Below are 13148 nucleotides of genomic sequence, written 5' to 3' on the forward strand. Positions count from 1 at the left end.
CTAAATCCTTCCATTCTAAATTTCGTGAAGATCGGGCCATAATTGCGACCTGTAGAGTGATTACACATTAACATGGACAGACGGACAGACGGACGGACGGACATATATAGCTAGATCGACTCAGCCCGGCGAGCTAGGAAGATCCATATATTCTTTCCTATATGTGAAACCAATATTTCGAGGTGTTACATAAATTCTGGCCCAATCAAACATATAATACCCCCAACACATAGTGTTGTAGGGTATAAACATATTTATTGGGCCAATAGATCTACCAGACCGAGTTTCACCAAATGGAAAAATTTCGCTGAATATGAAAAAAATCTGTCCAACTTAGGCTGATATAACATATATCGTATTAATAAATCGAATGAAGATGTATATCGAAGGTATATCCAAATCTGAACCGATCTTCATAAAAATTGGCAGAGGTATTTTCGATCTATATCTGATGTCCGGTATCAAACATCATTGTTGTGGAGTACATATTACGCATGTGAGGGACTTTAACACTAAATCGGATTAAACATATATATGGGAGCTATGGCTATATCTAAAAGATTTTTCCCAAATTTGATTTATTTGCTTCTAGACTGAATTCGGTCGGAAGTACTAAAATTCTATCCATGTGGGCTGATATTAGCTATTTGGTGCACAATAAACCTGAAATGGGAAAAAGATATGTATGGGAGCTACATCCAAATCTAAACCTTTGATCTGATACCAAAGATCAATGTTGTGGAGTGCATATTACGCCTGTAAGGGGATTAAAACCCCAAATCTGTTGAAACATATATTTTGGAGCTATAGCTATAACTGAACCGAATTTCACCAAATTTGAAGTACTTACTTCTAGATAAAATTCGGTCAACTGTGCCGAAATTCGGGAAATTGGGGCTGATATTGGCCATTTTGTGCAATGTACATTTTCAAAAACAATAGCTTTAATTCTGACCCTTACCCTTCCCCCATGCAAAATTTCATGAGGATCGGATGATAATTGCGACCTATATTTGATACCCTCAAGTCATAGTGTATCGAAGTGTAGAAAAACTTTAGAAAATGTATAGTTCAAAATTGTAAGTCAAATTGAAACAAGTAAGCAAAGGTTACAGTCGTGCGGGGCCGATCATGTGATACCCTACAACACTAGAATAAGATCGAAGCCCCCTTATATCCAAATCCATTTTGGAAGATTTCGTTTTTGAAATAACGTCAAAGAGCCCCGCCCAGAGATTACCCTTAGTTTTTTGACCCGGAGAATTTGGCCAATATTTACGCACTCCGTAGTGTTGTTAAGTATTCAAAACAATTTCACACGAAAGTTGTGGTATATTTTGCAGCTAAATAAAATCCAATAGTCATCCAAAATGCTAGACTTCTTCCCTATCCTTAATTCTCTTCTGATGCGAAATTCCGCGTCGATTAGTTTTCAATTGTGGCCTATTGAGCGACTACAAAATTAAAAAACAAATAATTTTTTTAGTCCATTAGGGTCAGAATCCTAACCCTACCCCATGCAAAATTTCGTGAGGATCGGACGATAATTGCGATAGGCATATAATACCCTCAAAACGTAGTGTTGGGGGGTGTAAAAATTTAGAAAATTTGCAATTCAAAATTGTAAGTCAAATTGAAAAAATCGCATGCGATAAAAAATATGACAAAAATTGAAAAAAATCGACAAAAGATATTCAAGTTTTTTTGGTATATTTTTCCGCGATTTTCTTAGATTTTATCGTTTTGTGGCAAGAGACCATTTCGGATTGATGGGAATTGTGAAAATCAGCCCAGCGGTTCTTGATTTATAATGAGAATAAATAAGATCAATTCTTTTACATATATATTGTACATATTCTTCTATATATCCGATTTCTTGCCTATTAGCACCACTGTAATGGTCACAAGTGATATTTTAATGTATTTTTGATTTGGCTGGGATTGAAAATATTCGCATTTTGGTGGACATATTTCTATTTTCTTACATTAAAGTTTGGGTCTATTTTACCCGCTAATTATTGTCCGATGACCGATGACCCAAATTGGTAGGGTTCTGCCCACACCTAAACTCTAACTCCATGTTAATTTTAGCGTCGATTGGTTCATAATTGCGACCTGTAGCTTGATTACAAATTAACATGGACAGACGGACAGACGGACAGACGGACATACATAGCTAGATCGACTCAACTCGGCGAGATAGGAAGATCCATATATTCTTTCCTATGTGGTAAATCAATATTTCGTTGTGTTACATAATTTTTGGCCCAATCAAACTTATAATACCCCCAACACATAGTGTTGTAGGGTATAAAAATCGCATGCGATAAAAAATATGATAAAACAAGTAAGCAAAGGCTATAGTCGTGCGGGGCCAGACCATGTGATACCCTACAACACTACAATATGTTAGAAGCCCCCTTATATCCAAATCCATTTTGAAAGATTTCGATTTTGAAATTTTCTCACGGTGCACTGCCCAGATATTACCCCTAGCATTTTGACCAGGGTTATTTGCCCAATATTTAGGCACTCCGTCGTGCTGTTAGTTGTTGTGGTCCATTTTGCAGCTATATATAATCCAATGGTCATCAAAAATGCTAGACTTCTTCCCTTCCCTGAACTCTCTTCTCACGCAAAATTCCGTGTCAATTGGTTTCAATTTCAATTAATTTGAACCCCTAATTATTTTCCGATCATCTCCAAAAGCAAGAGGCCCCTATGTATCTCAAAATTTAGTCTCACATATATGATTTGCTTGTCTACGATATTTGGCTATAATCGTCAACGAAATCAGCATAAAAATCCAGAATTTCGAATTTTGTGTATTTCTGATATCGCTTGCAAGTAATGTTGGTATTTTTTACACAAAAGTAGCGGTTCATTCTACCCGCTGTCCTAAACTCTAACTTCATGTGAGATTTCATGTCCTTTGGTTTCTATTTGTGATTTTTATAACGGAACATTTTTAGTTGTTGGTCCATTTCAACCCCAAATATATTGCGGACATCTTTAAAACCAATAGGCTTAGCCCTTTTGATCCTAACCCTGCACTTAAGAAAATTTTCGTGATGATTGGACGATAATTTCAACCTGTACATAATAACCCCAACCTGTGTTGTAAGGTGAAAAAATATTACAAAATGTACACTTCAATATTATAAGTCAAATTGAAAAAATTGCATGCGATAAAAAATATGAAAAAATAAAAAAATTTCACAAAATACTAAAAAACATATATTAACAACATTATTGACATCTTTTTATGCGATTTTTTTTAGATTTTATACATGTATGCCAAGAGGGCATTCTGAATTGACAAAATTTGTCAAAATCGTTCCAGCCATTCATGAGATATAAGCATTCTAGCTAACATCCCCTTCCTTTGTATGTACACATTGTATATATTTCGCTATATATATCCGATATTTTTACTATTTTTTTTTTATCTACGTAACGGTCAGAATTGACCTGTTCGTCTATTTGTGATTTCGTCGGCATTAAAAACATTCGCGGTTTAATGGAAAATTTGACTTTTATTTATCACAAATGCTATTTATCAAAATTGGAAGGCTTCTGCCCAGCCCAAAACTCTAGCCCCATGCTAACTTTCGCTTCGATTGGTCTATAATTGTGACCTGTACAGCAACTGCAAAATCACGAAATTTTTCAGTTTTTGGTCCATTTCAACCCTTAATATTATGCGATCATCTCCGAAAGCAATAGGGTTCTATTCTGATCACAACCCCACAACCATTTTCAATTTCGTGAGGATCGGACTATAATTGCGACCTGTGGAGTGATTATAAATTAACATGGACAGACGGACAGACGGACGGACGGACATACATAGCTAGATTGACTCAGCTCGACGAGATAGGAAGATTCATATATAGTTTCCTATATGGAAAATCAACATTTCGTGGTGTTACATAATTTATGGCCCAATCAAACTTATAATACCCCCAACACATAGTGTTGTAGGGTATAAATATAAATAATATAACAAACAATATTTACTTTTTTATTGCCATGTATTTAGGGAATTTTCTTAGATTTTTTAGTCAGCGGTTCTTGACTTATAAGCAGAATAAATAAGATCTATTTTGCTATATATCCGATGTCTTGGCTATCAGCGTCACCTTTACGGTCTGGCTGGGATTAAAAATATTCGCGGTTTAGTGGAAATTTTCGTATTTCCTTACATAAAAGTTAGGCTTAATTACAAATTAACATTGACGGACGGACATACATAGCTAGATCGACTCAGTTCGGCGAGCTAGCATTGGTTCCCATGTGGGGGACCAATATTTCGAGGTGTTACATAATTTTGACTTAAAAACTGGACTTCGGCTAACTTTATAAGAGCGCACTCACCAATAATTCTGCGTTGCAGTAGTTCGCACGAATAAAGTTATTACTAATTGGTACGTATTTCCAAATCCCCAGCCAAGTATTAACCAAACAGCACAAAAGGTGATTATAATGCCAAATTTTAGACTTCCACCTCTATCACTTTCCCATATAACAAATTGTGTACTTCTTAATACTTATTTCCAAAGCCACCTCCAAATCTTAACCCTACACGCAAGCAGTATTCTTTCACGTTAATTTAGTTCAGTTTAGTTTAAGTATACATTTCGAAAACTGCCTTTATATCCAAATCCTACACTCCAACAGTAATCTAAATTCCAAATTTGAGGATTCCCCAATTGTATTAAATGTTCACCCAATTGTATTAAATGTAGTAGACATGAGTGCGAATTTCCAAAACCTCAATCCTACAATGCAATAATAATCCAAATTTCGGAATTCCAACTCTATCGGTTCACCGAAATCGAAAGTGTACCATATTTATTACCAGTTAATACTTTTCGTGCACATAAGTACACATTTCGAAAACTTCCTCCATATCCCAATCCTACATTTCAACAAATTTCAGGATACAAGCTCAATTGGTTTACCCAAATCCAAATTGTACCAAATTTAGTACCACTTAGTAAACATAAGTACGAATTTCCAAAACTACCTACATAGCCCATCCTACAATGCAATAGTAAACTTATTTCCAAATTTCAGAATTCCAATTCTACCGGTTAACCCAAAATTAAAAGTGTACAAATTTAGTACCATTTACAAATTTAGTACATTCAGCAATGTTAATATAAAATTTCAGGATTCCATCTCCATCCGTTCCTCCCTATTCAAAGTGTGCCAAATTTAGTGCCGTTTAGTACTTTTCATGAGTTCACACTAGTACACAAAACTCCTCTTTTACATCCACCCTGCTCCTCAATCCTGATTTCCATTCTAAATTTCACGTTTTTAGCTCAAACCTTTTCAAAAAATTAAAATCCGCTAAAATCTCTTCAAATCTTCATACACACTATGATTATAATTGTAATTTAAAGTTCAAAGGACTAAATATGCCGAAGCATTTGTATCTTTTAAATTCGGACTTGTATTGCCCATTTGGTGCACAATTAATTTGAAATCGGATCAAAATATATATGGGAGCTATATCCAAATCGGAACCGATCTCCATAAAATTTTGCAAATATATTTCTGAGCTGTATTTGATATATTTCCCTGAATATCGTTGTTACGGAGTGCATATTACGGCTGTGGGTAACAAATATAACAAATCGGATGAACAGTATATATTGGAGCTATAGCTATATCTCAACCGATCTTCACCAAATTTGACATACTAGCTTCTAGAATCAATTCGGTCCTAAGTACCAAATTTCATCCCATTTTTAAAAATATTAGACGTTTGGTGCACAATCCAAGATAAATCGGACGAAGTTATATATGGGAGCTATATCCAAATCTGAACCGATCTCGATAAAATTTGGTAAATGTATTTCGGGGCTGTATTTGATATATTTGCCCAAATATTGTTTTTACAGAGTGCATATTACGGCTGCGAAGGACAAAAATAACAAATCGGATGAACAATATATATGGGAGCTATAGCTATATCTGAACCGATTTCGATCAAATTTGGCATACTTATTTTCAGGCCTAATTTGGTTGTATGTGCAAAATCAAATACTATTCGGGCTGATATTACACGTTTGGTGCACAATAAAAGGGATAGATATATATGTGGGAGCTATATCTAAATTTTGACCTTGGGCCAAACAAATGATTTGTGCAAAATTTCATCTGGATAGGGCAATAATTGCGAACTGTACTTTGTTTACAATAATACATGGACAGACGGACGGACATGCATCAATCGACTCAGAATGTGATTCTATGCAGATCATCAAAAGGAACTATGGGTCTATCTCGTTGCCTTTTGCCTGTTACAAACAAATGAACAAAGACATAATACTCTGACCACCTTGCGGTGTAGGGTATAAAAATACCGAATATAGCCGTATATATACGACGACGTTGACCTGCACAGGAAATTTTAGGCTGGAGTATCCATAACAAATTACAAATTCGAAATTTGAAACAATTACGGTGATTAATGTCGCTAAAATCATCAAAGTACCGAATGTCGAGGGGTGCCGTTATATGGCGAGTATAGGAAGGCGTGGACCTACACAGACAATTTCCTGTCATAGGCTGTAGTATACATTACGAACTGCAAATACCAAATTTGAAACAAATACGGTGAATAATGTAGCTCAAATCACCAAAGTACGGAAAATAGGGAGGTACCATTATATGGGCGCTATATAAAAACGTGGACCTACATGCACCCTTTTCAATACCAAATGTCCTGCAGACATAATATACACTTGAGTAAAATTTTATCAACCTACTTCATTTTGTTCGGAAGCTAGAGTGGCTTCAACAGAGGGACAGACGAACGGACATCGCTAAATATACATAGAATTGTATGTTGGTCAAGAATATATATACCTTGTGGAGTCTAAAATGTATATTTCGAGGTGTTACAAACGGAATGACAAACTTAATGTACCCTCCATACTATGGTGGAGAGTATGAAATACATATCGGAGCCGAATTCCACAAAATGGAAACGTACGTCCTGTAATTCACTCCAGTTGGGCTGATATTAGTCATTATTTGCACAATAAACCTGAAATCGCATTAAGGATATATATGGGAGCTATATTGAAATTTTAGCCGTTCTCGATAAAATTTGGCAAAGGTATTTCTGAGCTCTATAATATATACAATATATAATATATACAAATATCGTTGTTGTCGAATGCATGTTACGAATGTGAGGGACTTAAAAACAAGATCCGATGAAACATATTAACCCGAAATCGGTTGAAGATATATGGGAGCTATATCTAAATCTGATCCGATTATCATCAGTTACAATAGGGTTCGTCCTTGGGCAAAACAAATATTGTTTGCAAAATTTCATCTCAATCGGATAATAAATGCGACCTACATATTGTTCACAAAAATATATGGACGTGTATGAAAAGTAGTGAACTTTATTACATTGTTAGGTAGACAGAATGTATGGAACAAGATATCCTGCAGTTGGCCGCTGCGGCTTCAGATTAAGTATAGCTCCCCAAATATCAATTCAATACGATTTTGAAGCTCACAGTTGATAAGATTGGTATATTGATTATTGGCATAGAACTATTGAATATGCATAGTGGTATGGGATATCATTTAGTTGCCTTCTCCCGACTTTTATCCTTTCCTTGTTGGACTTAAACCTATAATTATACTCCCTCTGTTTTGAAAACACATGATGAGTTTAATGTGTAAATTTTAAATTAGGATACATTTTTTGTTAAGGTTGTTGAATTTCACTTCAGTTCCGGTCTCATTTTACAGAACATATCATGATTAATTCTATATTTTATGTTACATTTCAATTAAAACTTTGTTAAAACTCCAATGAGCACACAAAAAATCCGACAAACACATCACAGACTTTAGCCCATATCATTTACGGTTCCGTTCAACTTTTGCCGTTTTCATTCGTTTCGCTTCACTTAGGAGACATGATTTTCAGTGATCTAAAACATACATATTCCATTATTAAAATTACAGAAGCATCATTTTGTCACATGAGACATATCACACACACACACGCACACCACCGAGCGAGCATCACACGGGACACACAAATGGTTTGCCTTTTGTCATTTTGAGAAGGTCGCATTACACAGCAAAAATATTTAGAAATTTAATTCAGGAAATTGGAACATTATTAAGGATTAATTCTTAAATTGTAAACTCTATTACCTTTTCGATTTCTTCGTTTGGATTTAAATCCTTTGGCGTGAATTGATAAAAATTCATTAAAATTCCTCCACTTTCGTTTTGTTTTCTTTTCTTAAATTATCACAGCCACACTGGGTTTGGTACACAAGGCGTATGATTAATATACCTTCAAAAGAAATCAACTATGTCCAGATTTTGTACATGACATGTTTTCAATTCCCTATCAATTTTTATTTTATGATTTCAAGCTCAATTTCACTTTCAACACTTTTACCATCATCAACATCAGATGGCTTTAATAGACACTCGCAAACACATATAAGAAAGTGAAAGCATCCACAACGACAACAAAGAATATAATTCACTTTCACTTTTGTTTGCTTCTTCTCTTTGATATCGGTTGGTTGGTTGGATGGTTGGTTGCTTGGTGTTGGCCCTTCCAACTAACTCACTTTAATATTTTGTGCTTCAATTTTACTTTTTTTCTTTCTTTCTCTACAATTTGACTTTTGCCTTGTGTTGACAATTACTTTTCCTTTTTTCCTATTTTGTTTGGTTTACTCTTCTCTTTTGTTTTGTGTTTTGCTCGCAAACACCCACGTTTCACGTTCCGTTTGGAATTTCTGTTCGAAGTGCAACGTCTGAAAGTACACGTGTGACTGACTGACTGAATTGTGAATGGAATTGTACGACAGGAGATTTATATCGGTTGACTCGCAAAACATCTTAAACAATATCTGTAGAACATAATTTCTAACATTGTTTTGTTTGCAGACTTACACACGCGCATGCTACTCACCCTCGTCGAGTGAGGAGGTGTCAAACATGTGTTTTAACATAGCCATTGTTTACACCACCAGCCAGTCGGTGTTATGTTACGGAAATGTCACTGTATCTGTACTGCGATATAAACGTTTTTAAAAGGCTGTAGTAATATATTATGAGTATGGGTAAAATGTGGAAATACACACTTAACAGTTGTCCTTTTGCAGCCATGCAGAAATGTTAACTAAACAGCTCTGTTGTTGGTCATCTGTTGTGATGACCATGGGCAACTGAAAATCACTTGTTGGTTTCCGCAGTTAATTATAGAGCATTACAGTACCGAGAAGATGAAATAGGATGGGTACCATTTATTAAATTATGAGAGTTTGAATTTTTGGCTGGGCAGAACATTATATACACTCCACTATTCGATAACTATCCTCATGGCCAAATCGTTAATGCTTAAAATCATAAATCTTTGGATATTCTGTTATATTTGAATTACACCTAGGGTAAGTGCGCCTAAGTTCGGCATGCCCCAATAGTCGGCAGTTTTGAAATTTAAACTTAAATATCTAAAAATGGAATTGACCAAATAATGAAATAATTGCAAAAAAACGTCAGCAGTGTTCTCTGCTCTCTTTCTGTAAAAAAAAACAATGAGCTCCGATCATTTATTACGAGAGAATAAGGGTTTTCGTCAGTGAGTGTCTTCCAAACCGTGCGATAGTTCTTGTTTGTAAAGAAAAAACTAGTGGTGGCGTCATTAGGAACAGAAAAAAAGAGATTTGCCAGTAGTCGGCAGGGTGTGCCGATTACTAGAAAAATATCATTTTTGACCTATTTCACCAAAACTTGACAAAAGTATTAAAAAATAATCCTAAAACTACTCAATTAAAAAAATAGTTTTGAGTCGGCAGTTGCTTTAATTTGTGCTTTTTGACCAACTTTTCGACATTAAGTAGGTTTTTTTTTTTTAAATCAGCTATTTGACGTTTTAGATAGCGGTGGCATTTAAAAAAAATGTTGGTTATCTAAAGGAAAAAGATCAATTCACAAATTACAAATATAAGAAAGGTACTTTTTTATCTAATCTAATTTTTATTTTAATTGAAAATCCATATTATTCTTGATTTTCTACCTATATTTGGTTTATAATGATAATTAAATAAAACACTATTTAAAAACGAAATTAGTTAATTAAACTGTGAATTAGTATTACAGCATTATTTTTTAACATTTGAAATAAAAAATATATACAAAATAATATTTTTTTTACTGAAATAGCATATGCCGACTACTGACAAATAGACATGCCGAGCATTTGAAAATGGTGCCGATTTGCCAATTTAATAAAAACAAATTCAATTGTTGTTTATTATTTCTAAAACTAAACAAAATTTGGAATCTGAACAAGTTTATTTTTCTGCAATTGAAAGATTTCACTCAGAATGTCGAAAGATTAAAATATTGAAAAGCCTAAAAGTGCCGACTACTGGTACACTTACCCTATATTGAATATTTTTCCCGAGGACTTAATCAACTCATTGAGAACCCGAAATCTTAAATGTCCGCTGAACCTTCAACATAGTGGAAATCATAGGGTGCTTTTATATGTGGCATTATCAAAATTTGGACCTACATTTTTTTAAAACTCTCCACCACACATAGTATGGAGGGTATATTAAGTTCGTCATTCCGTTTGTAACTCATTGAAATAATAATTTTAGACCTAACAAAGTTAAGTCCTGCCCGTCTGTCCTTCCCTTGTAGTCATGCTACAGTCAAAACGAATTAAGATAGGAGGCTAAAATTTTGCACAGATCAGCGTCTTCGTAAAGATCCTATATAACGGATTTCTTTTGAGAGGTATTTTTCGACGGTATTTGGTGGAGGGTATAAAAAGTTTGGCCGGCAGAAATAAACTACTTTTTTTTTTTTGAGGAGTTTCAATTTGTACAGAGAAATGTCAAATTACAGTTAAAAAGTACCGAAAATCAAAGATACTGTTAAATGCGATTTTTAAAAGAGCAGTCTTATTGACATTTTTGCTAGGAGTTAAACTAACAACTGCGACCGCTGACTTGGTTAGAAATTCGGACATAAACCTTTAATATACTGAAAATCAGATGGTACCATGGTATGGGGACTATATAAAAAAATTGACCTACTTTAAATATATTTTCTAAGAGGAGTTCAATTACCCATCACGAAGATGTTAAATAATAGTTAAATTGGTCCCAAAATTTCCAAATTCCTAAATCGAACAAGTAAACAAAGTTGAATACAATGGCACCTCCCTTTATTTGGTATTAGGATGATATTATCGAAATTTTTCACCGGAATTTTTTTCAAATTTAATAATCAAAGTTCGTAATGGGTACTACAGCCTATGACAAAAAATTACTTTTGCAGGACCAAATCATTGTAAAGCCCCTATACTTTTGCGGTTACTTGAGCGCTATTTTCGGCCTTTTTTTAATTTTTAAATTTAATTCAAAATTGTGGAGGGTATTAAAATTTCGGGCGAACTTATCTGGTAATAATAACTGCTAAATTTGGAAGAGGTAAACTAGAAGTTTGTATTGATTCAAGAATATGTCAATGACATCGTAATAGTGGCTCTGAACATTGGCAATAAATTGACAGGGTCACTTATATTGGCAGGATTAAAGGGCGATTTTAAAAATTCCGAAAAGAAAATAACGGTAGATATGGTGAAGAATGTTCTACTTTAAGATGCAAAATTTCATCGCAGGTTTCTTGTTGAGAAAAATATTTAGATATAACAGGTTGTAATGAATCGCTTACTTATTTTGCAAGTTATGACAGATAACCAGAAGGGGTTCGCAGATAATTATAATCTTCACAAAAGATCCTGTGTTAGCAAAAATGTTTGTATGTGTGAAATTTGAAGAGAGTTGAATGCTAATTGCGATTTCTTTGCGCGTTTTGTTTTTCAAAATCTTGAACCATATGTGGGGAGGTACCAGAAGAAATGGTCCGATCTCTACAATCTTTATAACAGATCTTGTGTTGATGGAAATATTGAGATGTACAAAGTCTGAATGTAATCGGATTTTAATTTCGCGTTTTATGAGGTTAATGGGTAATCAAATGTTGACCCTTTGTGGGGAAGGTACCAGTAGGAGTGGACAGATATACTACATCTTTACAGTAGATCTTGTGTTAATGAAAATAATGGGATGTGCGAAATATGAAGAGAATCAGATGATTATTTCGGATTTTATAATCGTTTTGGTTATTCAGAACTTTGAGCCTTTGCGGAGGAGGTACTACAAGGAAAGGTCCGATTTCTACCATCTTTATAACAGATCTTGTGTTAATTGAAAATTATGATGTACCAAGTTTGAATGGAATCGGATGTTCCGAACTCGATCATAATTTGACAGTAATATTTCGAAATACCATATTTGGACCACAATCGGTACTCCCTTCTAGAGTTATCGGAGCACCAGCCTTTGCGGAGGAGGTACTACAAGGAAAGGTCCGATTTCTACCATCTTTATAACAGATCTTGTGTTAATTGAAAACTATGATGTACCAAGTTTGAATGGAATCGGATGTTCCGAACTCGATCATAATTTGACAGTAATATTTCGATATACCATATTTGGACCACAATCGGTACTCCCTTCTAGAGTTATCGGGCGCACCAGCCAGATATACATACAAACGGACGGAATGACGGATCAAATATCCTGAAACGGATTTGGTCTAAAGAGACCTAGGGTCTAAAACTGTAATTTCCATGAGGCACATTTTGGCCATATCTATATCTCTAAAAGAGGAAAATGTTTGTTTGTTTGTTTGTAATTTATGGACTCGAAAACCGCTGAACAGATTTTCCTGAAAATGTACATGTATACTGCAACATCGCCTGAAAGTAACAAAGGCTATATATATTTATGAAATTCTACTTGGAAGTGGATATATAGCATCAGAATCGGAGGTACCTCCCAAAAATTTAGATTTTGTATGCACATATCTATTAATTGATTACAGATACAGTCTCCAAATTTGGAATGCGTAACGGAATTTGGAACAAAAATAAATTTGCCAAATTATATTGAAATCGGTTCAGAGTTGGATATAGCTCCCATATATATTTTCGGCCGACTGCAAGCATTTGATGCACCAAACACGCTAAAAAAGTGATTTCCCAAATTTTATTGAAATTG

At 34.6% G+C, this 13148-nt stretch overlaps 1 protein-coding gene across 1 annotated transcript in view; it reads right to left on the bottom strand.

The window, feature by feature from the left end:
• LOC101893308 (uncharacterized) overlaps nt 1-8823 on the bottom strand; it is a 205223-nt gene extending 196400 nt beyond the window's left edge. The window contains exon 1 of the mRNA XM_059131706.1: nt 8203-8823. The gene's annotated coding sequence lies outside the window, so the exon portion shown is untranslated. The remainder of the gene's footprint in view (nt 1-8202) is intronic.
• Nucleotides 8824-13148: the final 4325 nt, after the last annotated feature.

This window comes from Musca domestica, unplaced genomic scaffold (assembly GCF_030504385.1).
Source record: "Musca domestica strain aabys unplaced genomic scaffold, Musca_domestica.polishedcontigs.V.1.1 11, whole genome shotgun sequence".
Classification (NCBI taxonomy): domain Eukaryota; kingdom Metazoa; phylum Arthropoda; class Insecta; order Diptera; family Muscidae; genus Musca; species Musca domestica.